The sequence below is a fragment of the Mastigoproctus giganteus genome, chromosome 1 (genome assembly GCF_048544385.1).
Source record: "Mastigoproctus giganteus isolate SK-2022 chromosome 1, ASM4854438v1, whole genome shotgun sequence".
Classification (NCBI taxonomy): domain Eukaryota; kingdom Metazoa; phylum Arthropoda; class Arachnida; order Uropygi; family Thelyphonidae; genus Mastigoproctus; species Mastigoproctus giganteus.
Window position 1 is genome coordinate 93,795,170 of NC_143575.1, and position 14,014 is coordinate 93,809,183.

The 14,014-nt window shown below is 39.3% G+C and overlaps 1 protein-coding gene across 1 annotated transcript in view; it reads right to left on the bottom strand.

The window, feature by feature from the left end:
- The window catches only part of LOC150090997 (integrin alpha-PS2-like), a 366,306-nt gene that overhangs the window by 215,037 nt on the left and 137,255 nt on the right, over positions 1 to 14,014 (bottom strand). The gene's annotated exons all lie outside the window — the stretch shown is intronic.

A 14,014-nucleotide genomic window follows, 5' to 3' on the forward strand; every position in this document is an offset into this window, starting at 1 on the left:
TACAAATTAAAAATTTAAAAACTAAGTCAAACAACTTACTATTCCAAATTACATTGCACTCATATTCCTTATTTACAAGAAATAAAGGAATACATCACATCAAGCAGCTTTAGCTGTCCTGTTCACATACATCCAGCTAGCTGGTTACCAGGGGCGGCTCGTTGGTAGGCACTGCAGAACTGCAGCACCCCCACCTTTTTAAATCTAAATATAGTCAAGGGAGTTATATGAAATTTATTATTATTATTATTATTAATAGCCATATGGTGCAAGGAAGCCTGAGGCTTATGCTGCACTAGCCAAAAAACAATCCTGCGTGAGAGAGAGAGAGAGAGAGAGAGAGAGAGAGAGAGAGAGAGAGAGAGAGAGAGAGAGAGAGAGAGAGAGAAGGGAATCACCAAGAGAGAGAAGAATGATTATATCCATAAAATAAGTTTCCCTATTCAGGAAAACCGTAGTGTCAAAACGGCCAGAGTTAGCACTGCGAAAATCAGTGGGTACGTCGTTTAGGTCATGGGGAAGTGATTTATAGAAGCAAAAAAATCAGCTCACATTTCTGCCACCAGAGGAAAAACAGCGCTGCACATATGTAAAAGTTGTCATTTACTTCAAGACACTTATGCAAATGACATCCTGTTAGATAAAATCAGAAAGGCCACTGTCAATAACCATTATGGCTTTTACAAAAAAAGGGACAAACGTGCTCCTTTAGTAAAACTGTTCTATCAGAATAACAGTAATACTAATGCAGCACTGTGTGAATATCGGAAACTTAAAGGTTTGCGTAAAGAACCTTTGACGTCAGTGGGGGCTTCGAAAACTAATAAACAAAAGGAATCAATTGGGGAGTAGTTAGGTGTAATTCCAGGCAAGGGACAACCACAGAACGGAGGTAGTGGATGAAGCAATGGTGCAGAACACTTACCAGTCAGTAGTTCCAGAAGTGTGTCAAGAGACTTGAACCTTCCTTGGTCTACTGTACGTGAAGTGCTTCGAATAATTTTACCCTGGTTCCCATACAAGATTCACGTAGTGCAAGAACTAAAGCCTTGTGATAAGCAACCACGAATAGACTTTGCTCTTCATGATACATGGGCTCAAATGATCTTGTGGTCCAATGAGGCACAGTTCACTCTTCATGGGGCTGTAAATGCACAAAACTGCGAAATATGGGGAACTTCTCATCCATTTGATGTGCACAAAAGACCACTACAAAGTCCATACATTACAGTATGGCGTGGATTCACAACAGAGTTTATAATCGGACCATTCTTCTTTGAAAAATCTACCTCATGGCCCCGTAAAGTGTACGGTAACTAGCGCACATTATTCCCATTATGCAAGAAAGGCAATGCTTGGAGACCTCAGTGTTCATGCAAGATGGTGCCCCTCCCCACGTTGGTCGACAAGTTAAGGAACTCTGTTCAACATTTGAAAATGACTGCATCGTTTCTGGAGACTTTCTGCAGTTCTGGCCAGCCCGATCAGCAGATCTCAATCTCTGTGATTTTGGGCTATGGAATACCTGAAAGATAGTTTACCGTGGTGGAATACAGATGCTTGTCGATTTGAAAACAAGTATTAAACAGAATGTAGCTGACATGCCCAATGAGATATGAGATGCTACACAAAACTAAAATGTGTTGCACGCAGTCCCCCATTTTCAGAATGTCATCTCAAGTGAAGGAAAGCAAATAGAACAATATCTGTAATTTCTTAAGTTCTGTGATATTAAAATCTAATCCTGAGTTAAGTATTCCATCTCATGTTTACAGTGCCAACTTCTCCCCTGGTGGCAGAAACCAACTAATTTTTTTCTTCTACAAATCACTTTCTTATACCCCAAACGACACACCCACCAATCCTCACAGCACAATCCAACCATTTTGACACTAGGGTCTCCTTAAAAGGGAAACTTATTTAATAACCACCTGGTACTTCTTGTTACTTAAAATTGTTTGTACTGGTATATATCGAAAATTTTAGTTTTACCACTGTTCGTTGGTTTCAGGATGGTGCACTTAGTAAACAGAAATGCCGTAATCCTGTGCATGCTAGATATATTTTATAGTAGTAAATTTAACCGAATTGTAAATTAAACAATTATTTGCATCTATGAAATAAGCATTCCAAAATTTTTCCCTACCTTCCACCTTTCTGCACACTTCTTTGAAAATTCAGCAAATACCACATTTTGATTAGGATGCTTGTTCTTGTGTTCTTCACGACACGTCTGAACAAAAAATGCGTAAGCAGACATCCGTCCAAGAGGTTTATTATCTCCTTACAATGGATATTTTTATTAACAGGTCCTGCATATAGTATACTCATCCTCTATTTCCAATAATCATTTCAATGATAAAGAAATAAAAACACGAAATTGTTTCCAACTTTGAAGTTTAACAGTAGGTGGAATTGTGTGCTATGCAGTTCGCATTTAGGGCCCAGTAGTTGAGTCAATACTTAGTTGGCAGGTTCCCAATACACAATTTTGTTAGAGGTGATAAAACTAGTCAAAGGAACTGTGGAGTGAACAGTGCTGATTTGAACAGTGCACCAAACTTGAATGAAAGAGTTAATCTATTTTCAACAAATAAAAAGCGAAGAATGGATTTTATTTTTAAATAAAATTTCAAGATTACCCAAGTCTGTTAATGGCAAGTGTCCAGTTAATGTTTTATAGTATTTTTAACCTGCTTATTATTATTATTATTATTATTGCTCTTATATTATTTCTCCCTGATTGGGGGATTCCACTCCGTGACGGGTACTGCTAACAAGTACACAGGGTGGTTGTAATGTCTGGTGTTACTGTCATCGATATATTGTAATATCTTTGACTATCCTATATTTGCACGATATCTCTGACTATCCTACAAGTGTTCAGGATTACAACTTTCTGGAGTTCCTTGTACGTGTTCTCTGGGAGACCTATTGCTGCTAGGCTGTTATGTACGGTCTGTGGCACCATACCAGTGGTTGACACGATGTTCGGGATAGTCGATACTTCTTGCATATGCCACATCTCCTTGACTTCATGTCTCAGGTTCATGTACTTCCTAATTTTTTCCTCATGGGTTTTCTGGACATTGCTAGTGTTGGGCACCACTATGTCAATCAGGTAGGTAGCTTTTTCCATCTTGTCCACAAAGGTTATGTCCAGTCTGTTGTGTGGGATGGTCTTATCCGTTATTATGACGCGGTCCCAGTACAGCTTGTGGGTTCGGGTCTCTAGTACTGCCTGGGGTTCATACCTGTAGTATGGTACACTTTCTTTGGTCAACTGGTATTTCCTCGCTAGCTTCTGATGTATTATCAGGGCTACCCAGTCGTGTCTATGAGTGTACTCAGTCTGGATGATCACCTTGCAACCGCAGTGATGTGTTGGATCGTTTCTGAGGCCAGATGGCATTGTCGACATGTGTCATCTGACATTCCGGGCTCCTTTGTGATGTATTTTCTATAGTTTCTAGTGTTGATTACCTGGTCTTGGATGGCCAGCATGAATCCTTCAGTCTCAGGAAAGAGCATCCCGCTTGTGAGCCATGCATTGGAAGCAATGTTATCGATGTGATCTTGATGGAGGTTGTTGTAGTGTCTGCCATGGAGTGTCTTCTTTGCCCATCTTTCTAACTTTGTTTCTTGTGCTGTCTGGGTGGGTGGGGTATACCACTTATCTATCTTCCTTATGGCCTGGTGGAGTTGTGCTGTGTTGTTCTCGAAGTAATCCTTCAGGTTAACTATCCCTGTTTTCTGTTGCTCTATCAGGTCTATCAGGCCCCTTCCTCCCTCTTTCCGAGCTATCGTTAGTCTCTCCACTGCTGACTTCGGGTGGTGTTGGCGGCTCTTGGTCATCATTGTCCTTGTCTTTCGCATGATATCTTCTAGCTTGGTGTTAGGCCAATCTATGACCCTGAAGGTGTATGTTAGTAGTGGAGCTGCATAGGTGTTTATGGCTTTAACTGTGTTCCCTCCGTTCAATTTTGCTTTCAGCAGGCTTCTGAGTCTCTGATGATATTTTTCGGTCAGGCACCTCTTGATTTCCTTGTGCTCCAACTGCTGAGCCTCCATCATCCCTAGGTATTTGTAGGTCTCTCCTTCTGTCATAGCTTCGATCTCTTTACCAGTCAGCAGCTGGTAGTTTCGGCCAACTAATTTTCCCTGGTGCAGTGTGTAGGTCTTGCTTTTGTCTAGACCAAATTCCATCCTGATGTCCTTGCTGAATTCTTCGGTGATCCGGAGTAGTTGCTGGAGTTGCCTCTCGGTTGCTGCAACGAGCTTGATATCATCCATGTACATCAGGTGGGTGAGGGTGTACAGGTTCTTTCTTCCTTCTTTGAGATTATATCCATACTTGCTGCCATTAAGCATGGTGGATAGCGGGTTGAGTGCTATACAGAACCACAGTGGGCTCAGAGCATCTCCCTGAAAGATTCCTCTTCTAATGGGGATTGGCCTGGTTGTGATGTTCTCAACCTTAATGGTGGTACTCCATTTTGCCATTGTTGCTCCTTCCGGATTGACCTTGTAGACAAGGTCAATCCGGAAGTTTGTCACTATCGGATTGACCTTGTAGATCTTCAGGGTCTCTATTAGCCAGCTATGAGGTACAGAGTCGAAGGTCTTGCGGTAATCGATGTAGGCCATATATAGGTTCCGGTGCTTCTTGTAGGCTTGCTCCATAACTGCGGCATCTATGGTTAATTGCTCCTTGCATCCTTTCTGCTCTTCGGCCATTATTGTTCTGACTCTCTAAGTGGTCTGATATTTTCTTAGTTATGCAGCTGGTCAGAATCTTGTACATTGTTGGGAGGCAGGTGATTGGCCTGTATTTTGCCAAGTTTCTTGTATCTTCATCTTTAGGTTTCAGATATGTGACTCCTTCGGTGAGAAACTTCAGGATTGTCTCTGGGTGCCTTAAGTGAACTGATCTGCTAGGTGCTTGTGTGTGCAGGTGAGCTTCTTGTACCAGTAGTTGTGGATGTTATCAATTCCCGGGGTTCGCCAGTTGTGGGTGTTCCTGATCGACTGTTTTACTTCTTCTTCTCGAATCTCCCACTCTCTCATCTCTTGTATGTCCTTGGTTTTCTTCCGTTCTACTTCTATCCAGGGTGCTCTGCTGTTATGTCTTACTTCACGGCTCCAGATATTTCCCCAGAACTCCTCGATCGTCTTCTTCTTGGGTGGTCCGTTTCCTGCTTTCTCATCTTCACCCAGTTTCCTGCCGACCGGGCTAGCCAGGTGGGTAAAGTGCCTGCCGGGCAACCCAAAGGTCGCGGGTTCGATTCCCGCCTCGGGCTTGGATCAAAGTACTACAAAAACCTTGGGAGGTGCACTATGGCCACAGAAGCCGATGCGCCAACAACTACCAAACCAAACCAAAAACCCAGTTTCCTGTAGAAGGCTCTTTGATCCTTATAAAAGATTCGGTTGTTTATTTTCCTCTGGGAGTTCTCTTTGTATCTGTGTAGTCTCTTGCTGAGTGCGAGGAGGTTCTGCTTCAGTGTGTCCAAATATTCTCCTATTCTCTGATTTCTGGTCTCATGTTTGCTGTGGATGCTGTCTCTCTCTTGAGGATGCTCTTCACCTTTCCAATCAATTTCTTACTTCTATTACCCTGTTGGTACTGGGTAAACTGACCTATCTTGACTCTTAATTCTTAATTATTATTATCATTATTATTATTATTATTATTATTATTATTGCCATCTATGTTTACATGCCTTATAACCAAGGCAATTTAATGTAACTTTAAGAAGCAGCACCCCCTATACATCAGAGTCATGAGCCACCATTGCTGGTTACTAAGGAAATGAAATTGAATGAGGATCTGGTGAATATATGCACTGGGCAGCCTTTTCATTGGGTAGCCCTTGTTTCTTGTGGCTGGTGATTAGCTTATTGGTTAGAAAGGTGGAAGTCTTCTGTCTCACCACGATCCTGATAGATCATCTGGGTCTGGTGACTTCATTAGGGCCATGGGTGCAGTATCAGGTGTGAAACTGCTTCTGGTGGTAGCCGGCTGTCAGGCACACAGGAATTGAAGTCTCTGCTATTCTCCTTCACCAGTTTGAGAGGATACCTGCAGTAGCCTGCTCCCAGGAAGGAATTATGTAATGGATATTCTCTGTTCCCTAATACCAAACTAGTTTTTACTCTCCTTTCCCAGACTTTCAAGGTTGGGAATCCAGGCTTCTTAAATTCTTCTTTACAATCTCTTCTTTTCTGGTGTAACTGAACAGTATACAAGTTAGTGCAACTGCATCATTTCTGTACATAGCCAACTACTTTAGTAGTTATAAATTGGCATTGTTTTAATTATATCTCATATTGTGACTACCTTCATAACGAGTTACCATAGTACTGCACTACCTCAAATAAGTAGTGCTTCACCATAGGAGAAGACTACTGTTACTTATTCTCAGCAGATACCATCACCCATACCATTACTTATTCGAGGTAGTGCAATATCACGATAACTCTTTGTGAAGGTATTCACAATATGAGATATACTTAATGATACCAATTTATAACTACTAAAGTAGTTGGCTATGTACAGAAGTGATGCAATTGCACTAACTTATACACTAGTTAACTCCCTACATAACCTGAGGTTTTAGCCCTAAACTATTCTGTTCATCAACAGCCTAAGTGTTGGAATTTTGGTAGAACAGGTAGTCCAACCTAGACCATGTCCTTCTTTCTGATACACAGTCTTTGGCACAACTATCCAATGTAGATTTGCAAATGCAGGTAACCTTTATATAATATCCCTGCAGTCAAGCCATGGGGAGAGGGAATAAGTTCCCAAAGATCAGTTTCACAACAACAGCAACACTAGCAAGGTAATACTGAACAAGAACTTTAATTATGATGATATATTTCTTAATTATGACAATATATTTCGAAAAAGAAAAAAAAAAAAAAAAAAAGAATGCCACTGTTTTTTTTTTTTTTTTTTTTTTTTTTTTGTATTAGTAATGGCCACATGGTGCAAGGAAGCCTATGGCTTATGCTGCACCAGTCAAAAAAAAAAAAAATAATAATAATAAATAAAATAAAATAATAAGAATAAAAAGAAAATTAAAAAAATAATAATGATAAAAATTAATAAGAGAAAAGAAAATGGACAACCTATGCATTTCCCTCATCCCTTAGGTAATTATCCAGCTGACCTTTGCATTTCCTCAGACTATCAGCCTCTACCACCCATGTAGGTAACTTATTCCAGCAATTTATAACCTGCTGGCTAAAATAAAACTTCCTGCAATCCAGTCCAAACAACTCCCCCCCCATAACTTGAAATTATGGCCCCTAGTTCTAGAATCATTTATAACCATGAAAATTTCGTCCTGATTCATTTTGTTTATACCTCTCAGAGCCTTAAACACCTCAATCAAGTCTCCTCTAAGGTGCCTAGTTTCCAAGCTCTGCAACCCACATATTCGAAGTCTTTCTTCATATGGACGCTCTTTTGCCGATCTCACCAGGTAAGTTACCAGTCTTTGGACCCTTTCAAGAAGAACAATGTCTTTCTTTAGGTGTGGTCTCCATATATGAACACAGTATTCCAAGTGTGGTCTAACAATAGCCTTATATAACGAGATTATGACGTCCGTATCTGTACTAGCGACTGTTCGATAAATCATTGATAGGATACCATGGGCCCTCCTTGCAACCAGTCTACAATGCTCGGAGAACTTCATATCTGACCATATCGTAATACCCAAGTCCCTTTCCTCCACTACTGGCTTTAGTTCAACCCCACCAAGTGTATAAGTTATTGTGGGGTTACTGTTCCCCCGGTGCAATACTTTACACTTTGCTGGATTAAAGCATAGCTGCCATTTTTCTGACCATCTCTGAAGTCTATCTAGGTCATTCTGAAGAAGCTCTGCTTGGCGGCAATCATTAATTACTATACCGATCTTTACATCATCTGCAAATTTAGACATCACTCCTTCTATCCCTTCATCGATGTCATTTATGAAAATCAAAAACAACAGTGGTCCTAATACTGGTCCTTGGGGAACCCCACTTCTTACATCAACCCAATCTGAGGAATAACCATTTATCACAACTCTCTGCCTCCTGCCCCGAAGCCACCCTGCTATCCATTTAAGGATTTTCACTGCGATTCCACCCTGTTCCAGCTTATAAAGTAACCACTCATGTGGGACTGAGTCAAATGCTTTGCTGAAATCCAAATAAACAATGTTGAAATTATTCCCTGAGTCCAGTTCTCTTGAGTGACCCTGTTGAAATAGCTAACCAGATTAGTTAAACATGATTTTCCCTTTACAAAACTATGCTGAATATAATTCAGAATTCCATTTCTATCTAAGTGATCCTGAATTCCAACCTTGATCATAGTCTCCATGATTTTCCCTACTACTGAAGTTAGGCTAACCAGCTGGTAATATTCCACTTCACTCTTAGAACCGCCCTTAAGTATTGGAGATACATTGGCACTTTTCCAGTCCAACGGAATCACTCCCGAGTTCAGTGATGCTCTCATAATTAGCCTCAATGGTTTTATGCACTCACTTGCCACGTCCCTTAAGATTATAGGGTAAATGTCATCACCTCCGCAAGCCTTACTGGCCTCTAAGGCTCGAAAGTTTCATTAAATAAACATGTGAAATTTCAACATCATTAATTACATTTTTTTCAACTTCACTCTCATGATTTCTCATTGACACGAAAGGTTTTTCTTTTGTAAATATCGATGAAAAGTAACTGTTGAGTTCATCTGCAACTTCAGCTGGGGTATCTAATACTATCCCATGTCCATTACATAAGGGTCCAATTTGGTTTGTCCTTCTCTTCTTTGCATTTATATATGTGAAGAATTCCTTATCCCCCTCCTCTTTGCCAGCAGTTTCTCATAATCTGCCTTTGCCAGCCTAAACCTTTCAGTGGCATTATTACAGATCAATTTGTAGCTGTTATAGGCTTCAGTACTTTTTATTGCTCTGTAACTTTTCCATGCCATCTTTTTCTGCTCAAGTAATTTGGCAACTTCATTATATATCCAACTTGGAATCCACCTCGTGGAGTATTTTTTTAATGGTATTTAAGCATTCAAGGCTTCTGTGATTAATGTTTTAAAGGTATACCATAATTAAATTGTATTCACTCTCTAAGAGATAGCTACCCTGTTAATAGAGGCCATGTAGCACTTTAAGGCATTGCAATTTCCTTTCCTGAAATTATAACCCATTCCTTTTCCTTTAACTACTGCTACCTCTCTCTTCATCATCCACCGTAGAACTCCGTGATCACTCCTGCTACTGGTTCCTGTACTGTCAGCCCTATTATGTCATCTGATTCATGGGTGATGATGAGGTCTAGAGTATTCTTTTCCCTGACATGTTGATACAAATATCAATCATCTAGTTGATTTAAAAATAGCCAGGTGGGCAGGAGCAGCAGTGTGTAGCACACGTTCTTGATTAGACCGGGGTTCGAGCCCGTCACCACCAAATACGGAGGATGCGGAAAGGTCAGGGAATGACCACCGCATATTCCCGGAGCAATATGGCCTTAGTTGCTAATGCTCCTAAAAACCAAATAACAACAACATGTTGGAGGAAGCCTGCCATCAAACATAACTCTGAGATACTTCACTTCTGATACATATGTAGTTGAGCCCAACATATCTCATTATGGGATAACATCCCCAACAAAACTCTTGAACATCACTTTTTGATTTTCTGGTTGATAACGGCAATTTATGTACTTCTGCCTGCAATAATCAGCAAGTCACTGGCATAAGCTATCAAGGTTACAGTTATTCCAATCCTGTTTCAATAACTCATCAAGTATATATTTTCAAGGATATGGCCCTACAATGGAACCATTAGGAGAATCATTTTTATACTTTTTTGTTATTTCTCCATACTTGATAGCATCTGTGACCACTCTTTCTCCAAAGTAGCTTCTCATTACTTTAAAAATATTACTTGGATATTCTTTTTTCTCGGTCTTCCCAGGATGTTATTCCATCAAATACTGTTGAAGGCTCCCTTGAAATCAATGAAGATCCTGAAGACATATTTCCTCCAGACCCTTCTGCACAATGTTCATAATTTTAGGTAAGGCATCTTCAGCTGACCTGCTCTGCTTGAAACTAAATTGGCTATTTGAGATTTCTTATGAACATAAATTTGTTCAATTCATTTTAAATGAACATTCACTCAAAAAACGTACCTACTATAGATAATAATGCTATGGGAAAATACAATCCCAGGTTGGGCATCTATTTTCTGATAATTTTTAGCAATATCTTTTGAGATCCCTCTGTTTAGGAAATTTCTCTTAATTTAAACAACAGTTATATCCATCTAGAAAGATCTCTAGCCATTTCTCTGTAAGACTTTTTAATACTTCCACCATATCCCTAACTGGAGCTTCCCATTTTCAAACTTATAGCCTCTTTTAGCTTCATTATGGTAAAATTTGGCATGTCAGTTCAGCTTGTATATTCACTATTTTCATTCCTAATGAGTCTGTTCATCAAATTCATTTTCCCTACAGCCATCAGTAAATATACTATTAAATATTACAGAAATGGGACAATACCATCAAAAGAGCAGCCAAACCTAGAGGTATCCAATATACGGTCCATGAATCATGTGCAGCCCATTCCTTTACACTGTGTGGCCTACAAGAAAGTAGGCTTATATAGCATCAGCAAAAAAAAATTCCATTTCACCTACCCATCTCCTTCAATAGTTTGTTTGACTGAATTTAAAACTAGCATGCCTCAATATATAGTTTCATACTGGCTTTTGAAAATATCCATTTTCTTATCGCTTCTGAATGTTATTTTACGTATCTTCTTCACTATTTAATAATATTATCATAACCATATAATAAAATGTTATTAGTGTCATGTTATAATGCTAAACAATAAAAAAAAATTAATAGAAATATAGTGGATTTAATGTATTTTTTTAACACTGATTTTGTATGTTCAATCCACTTTTTTTCCTAAGACCTCAGTTCACAGGATATTCCATATTGTAATTTTCATATACTTAGATTTGGTCTATCTATTCATTTAGTTGGACTGCTATTTTTCTAGATCCCACTACTTTGAGGTTGTCAGATGCAGGTTGCTGTACAGTCTTTCCAAGGGGACATCCACTATGTGCCTTGGATTCACAATTAATCCTGCCAACAATACGAAGGCAGAGAAAAAGCAGCTGACACAACACTTAATACAGACTTGGCAGTCAAGATGGGCTAATTCTACTAAAGGAAATATTACTAAAAAATTCATCCCTGAAATTTCCAGAATTTACCCAGTCACTTTTGTGGTTCTCCCCTGGCCTGTACATCTCATTCCTACTTACTGGTGGCACCTCCATAGCCAAGTGAGAAGGAGCAGCAGTGCGTAGCACATGCTTCTTGATTAGACCGGGGTTCAAGCCCGTCACCACCAAATACGGAGGATGCGGAAAGGTCAGGGAATGACCACCACATATCCCGGAGCAATATGGCCTTAGTTGCTAATGCTCCTAAAAACCAAATAACTAACTAACTAACCTACTTACTGGCCATGGATCAATCAAAGGAAATTGGAAGCACTGGATATCTTTGACAACCCCCTGTGCTATTGCAACTCTCCTGAAAACTGGGACCACCATATGTATGATTGTGAAATCTATGAGGATATAAGATGCACTCTTCTCATAAGAATAAACTATCTTCCAAAAAACCTTGAGCACCAAGTACTGGAAAACAAAGAATATGTCCCGCTTTGAACAGGACCTGTTCAAGAAGTGCAAAACCCTGTCTAGGATATAAACATTTAACAATCAGATAATCACTGGATCTAAACATCACTTGGACTTGACTCTCCCTGCTAAATGGCAACCTACACGGCACTCCCTTGCACTTTCACTTTTGTTCCTCTTCTCCTTCCTCCTTTTTCGCCTGATGAGACCTTTCCATCTCACCTGAGGATATCTTCGCTGTCGTCCTCAAGGCTCATCCTGTCTCCCCCTTTTCTTCCCCTAAACTATATCCTCATTTTCCTACTCTGTTTCTCTCTCTCCTTTTTTTTTTTTTTTTTTTTTTTTTTTTTTTTTTTTTGTCTCTGTCAGGAAGCTCAGGTGACCCTGGCAGAGACTGGCCAGAGATTTTGGGGCTACCTGGCTACCTCTGAGGTTAGTGGTGGGCAACATGGAGTCCCATCAGGGGCCCTGCAGTGAAAAGCCAGATGAAAACTCAACCCAACACTACACTTCATAAAAACACACTACTCACACTTCTGGCTTTCAAAGAGTACTGTTTTACTACACAGAGTATATGGCGCAGCTGTGAGAAACCACTGGAGCCACCCCCAACCCAAATACTATGCCACTATGCACTGGCCAGTTTACAGCAGTTTCTAGACTATTCTACCCAACTTGTTCTGTGAATGTCAGGCAGATATATGAAGCTAACTTCACAGGCAAGTTAGGTTAGTATCATATATCTGACACAATTAACTCTCACAGACAAGTCTATAACATCTCTATTAAAGAAAGCATGTGAACTTTATTTTGACTGCAAATTAGGTGTTCAGGACAAGAAATGAGCACCTCATATACATGCTGCTAATTGTGCTTCACATCTCAGAACTCAGAGGCTAGTTAAAAAATAAATGCTAGGGTATGATGGCCATTTTCTGTTCCCATTGTGTGGAGGGAACCAACAAATAATGTGAACAACTGCTATTTTTGCATAACTAAAATTGAAGATTGGAAAGAGAAAATCAGAAAAAAAATTTGAGTATCTGAATAGCCAATCAGCCATTAAATCAGTTAATCAGAGTGATGAGCTACCTGTTTCTCCAGAAACCAGAAACCTGGTCATTAAAAAAGGAAAATGTAGATGGCCCATTGGAATACAAATTCCCAGAGCCAAATAAGCCTAATCTTATAACTCAAAGTGAATTAAACAATCTTGTGTGTGATTTAAATCTTTTTATCTAAGGCAGGCAGAGCTTTTGGAATCTAGGCAAAAGGAATGGAATTTACTGCTAAAAGACAGAACTATATCTGTATTTTGTAAATGATAAGAATAGCTGTCTTCATGTTTTGCTATGGAAGATTCATTTTTCTACAATACTGTTGTTGATGGACTGCTTGATGCCCTTGGAAGAGAAAATATATCAGAATAATGTAGGTTTTCACTGATTCTTCAAAATTAAGTCTAAAAGCTATGCTACTCCATAATGAAGACAGACATCCATTTATATCAATCAGTCATGCCCTGCACACCTGAAAAAATCCTAGAAAAATATGGAACTTCTCTTAAGAAAAAATACACAGTACAGTGGGGATTTCAAAGTTATCAAGGTCCCTCTAGGTGTACAACCTGGCTATCAAAAACAGTGCTTGAGTGGAAGAGTCAAGCCAAAGATTTTTTTTTTTTGAGTGGAACAGTTGAACCAAAACTAGTTGTTGCAAAATTAAGAGTTGGTGCCAGCTAAACTTGTAACTAAAAAGAAAAATGTCATCTATAAGCCACTAACTGATTGAACAAAAATATTTTTATCACTGTTTCACATAAAAATAGGTCTCATAAAAGATTCTATAAAGGCGATTTCAATATTTAAAACTGAAGTTTTCCCAAATGAGTGATGCCAAAATCAAAGGAGGAGTATTTGTCAATCTTTATATTTGACAGTAACTGAAAGATTAGCATTATGAAATAGTGTTAAAATCTTTTCAAATTGGAAGCTTGGAAATCTGTCAAGAAAGGTTGCGAACATTTTTTCAGGCAACAGAACAGATAACCATAAAAATCTTGATTGAGAATTTATTACAAGCCTACCAAAATCTTGATTAAGAATTTATTACAAGCCTACCAAAATCTTGGTTGCAGTATATCTCTAAAAATGCACTTCCTTCATTTCTGTTTTTGACATTTTCCCAGATAATGGACACAACTAGACACAACAGTGATGAACACAGTGCACGTTTTCTTCAGATATTACTACCGCAGAGAAACACTAAGG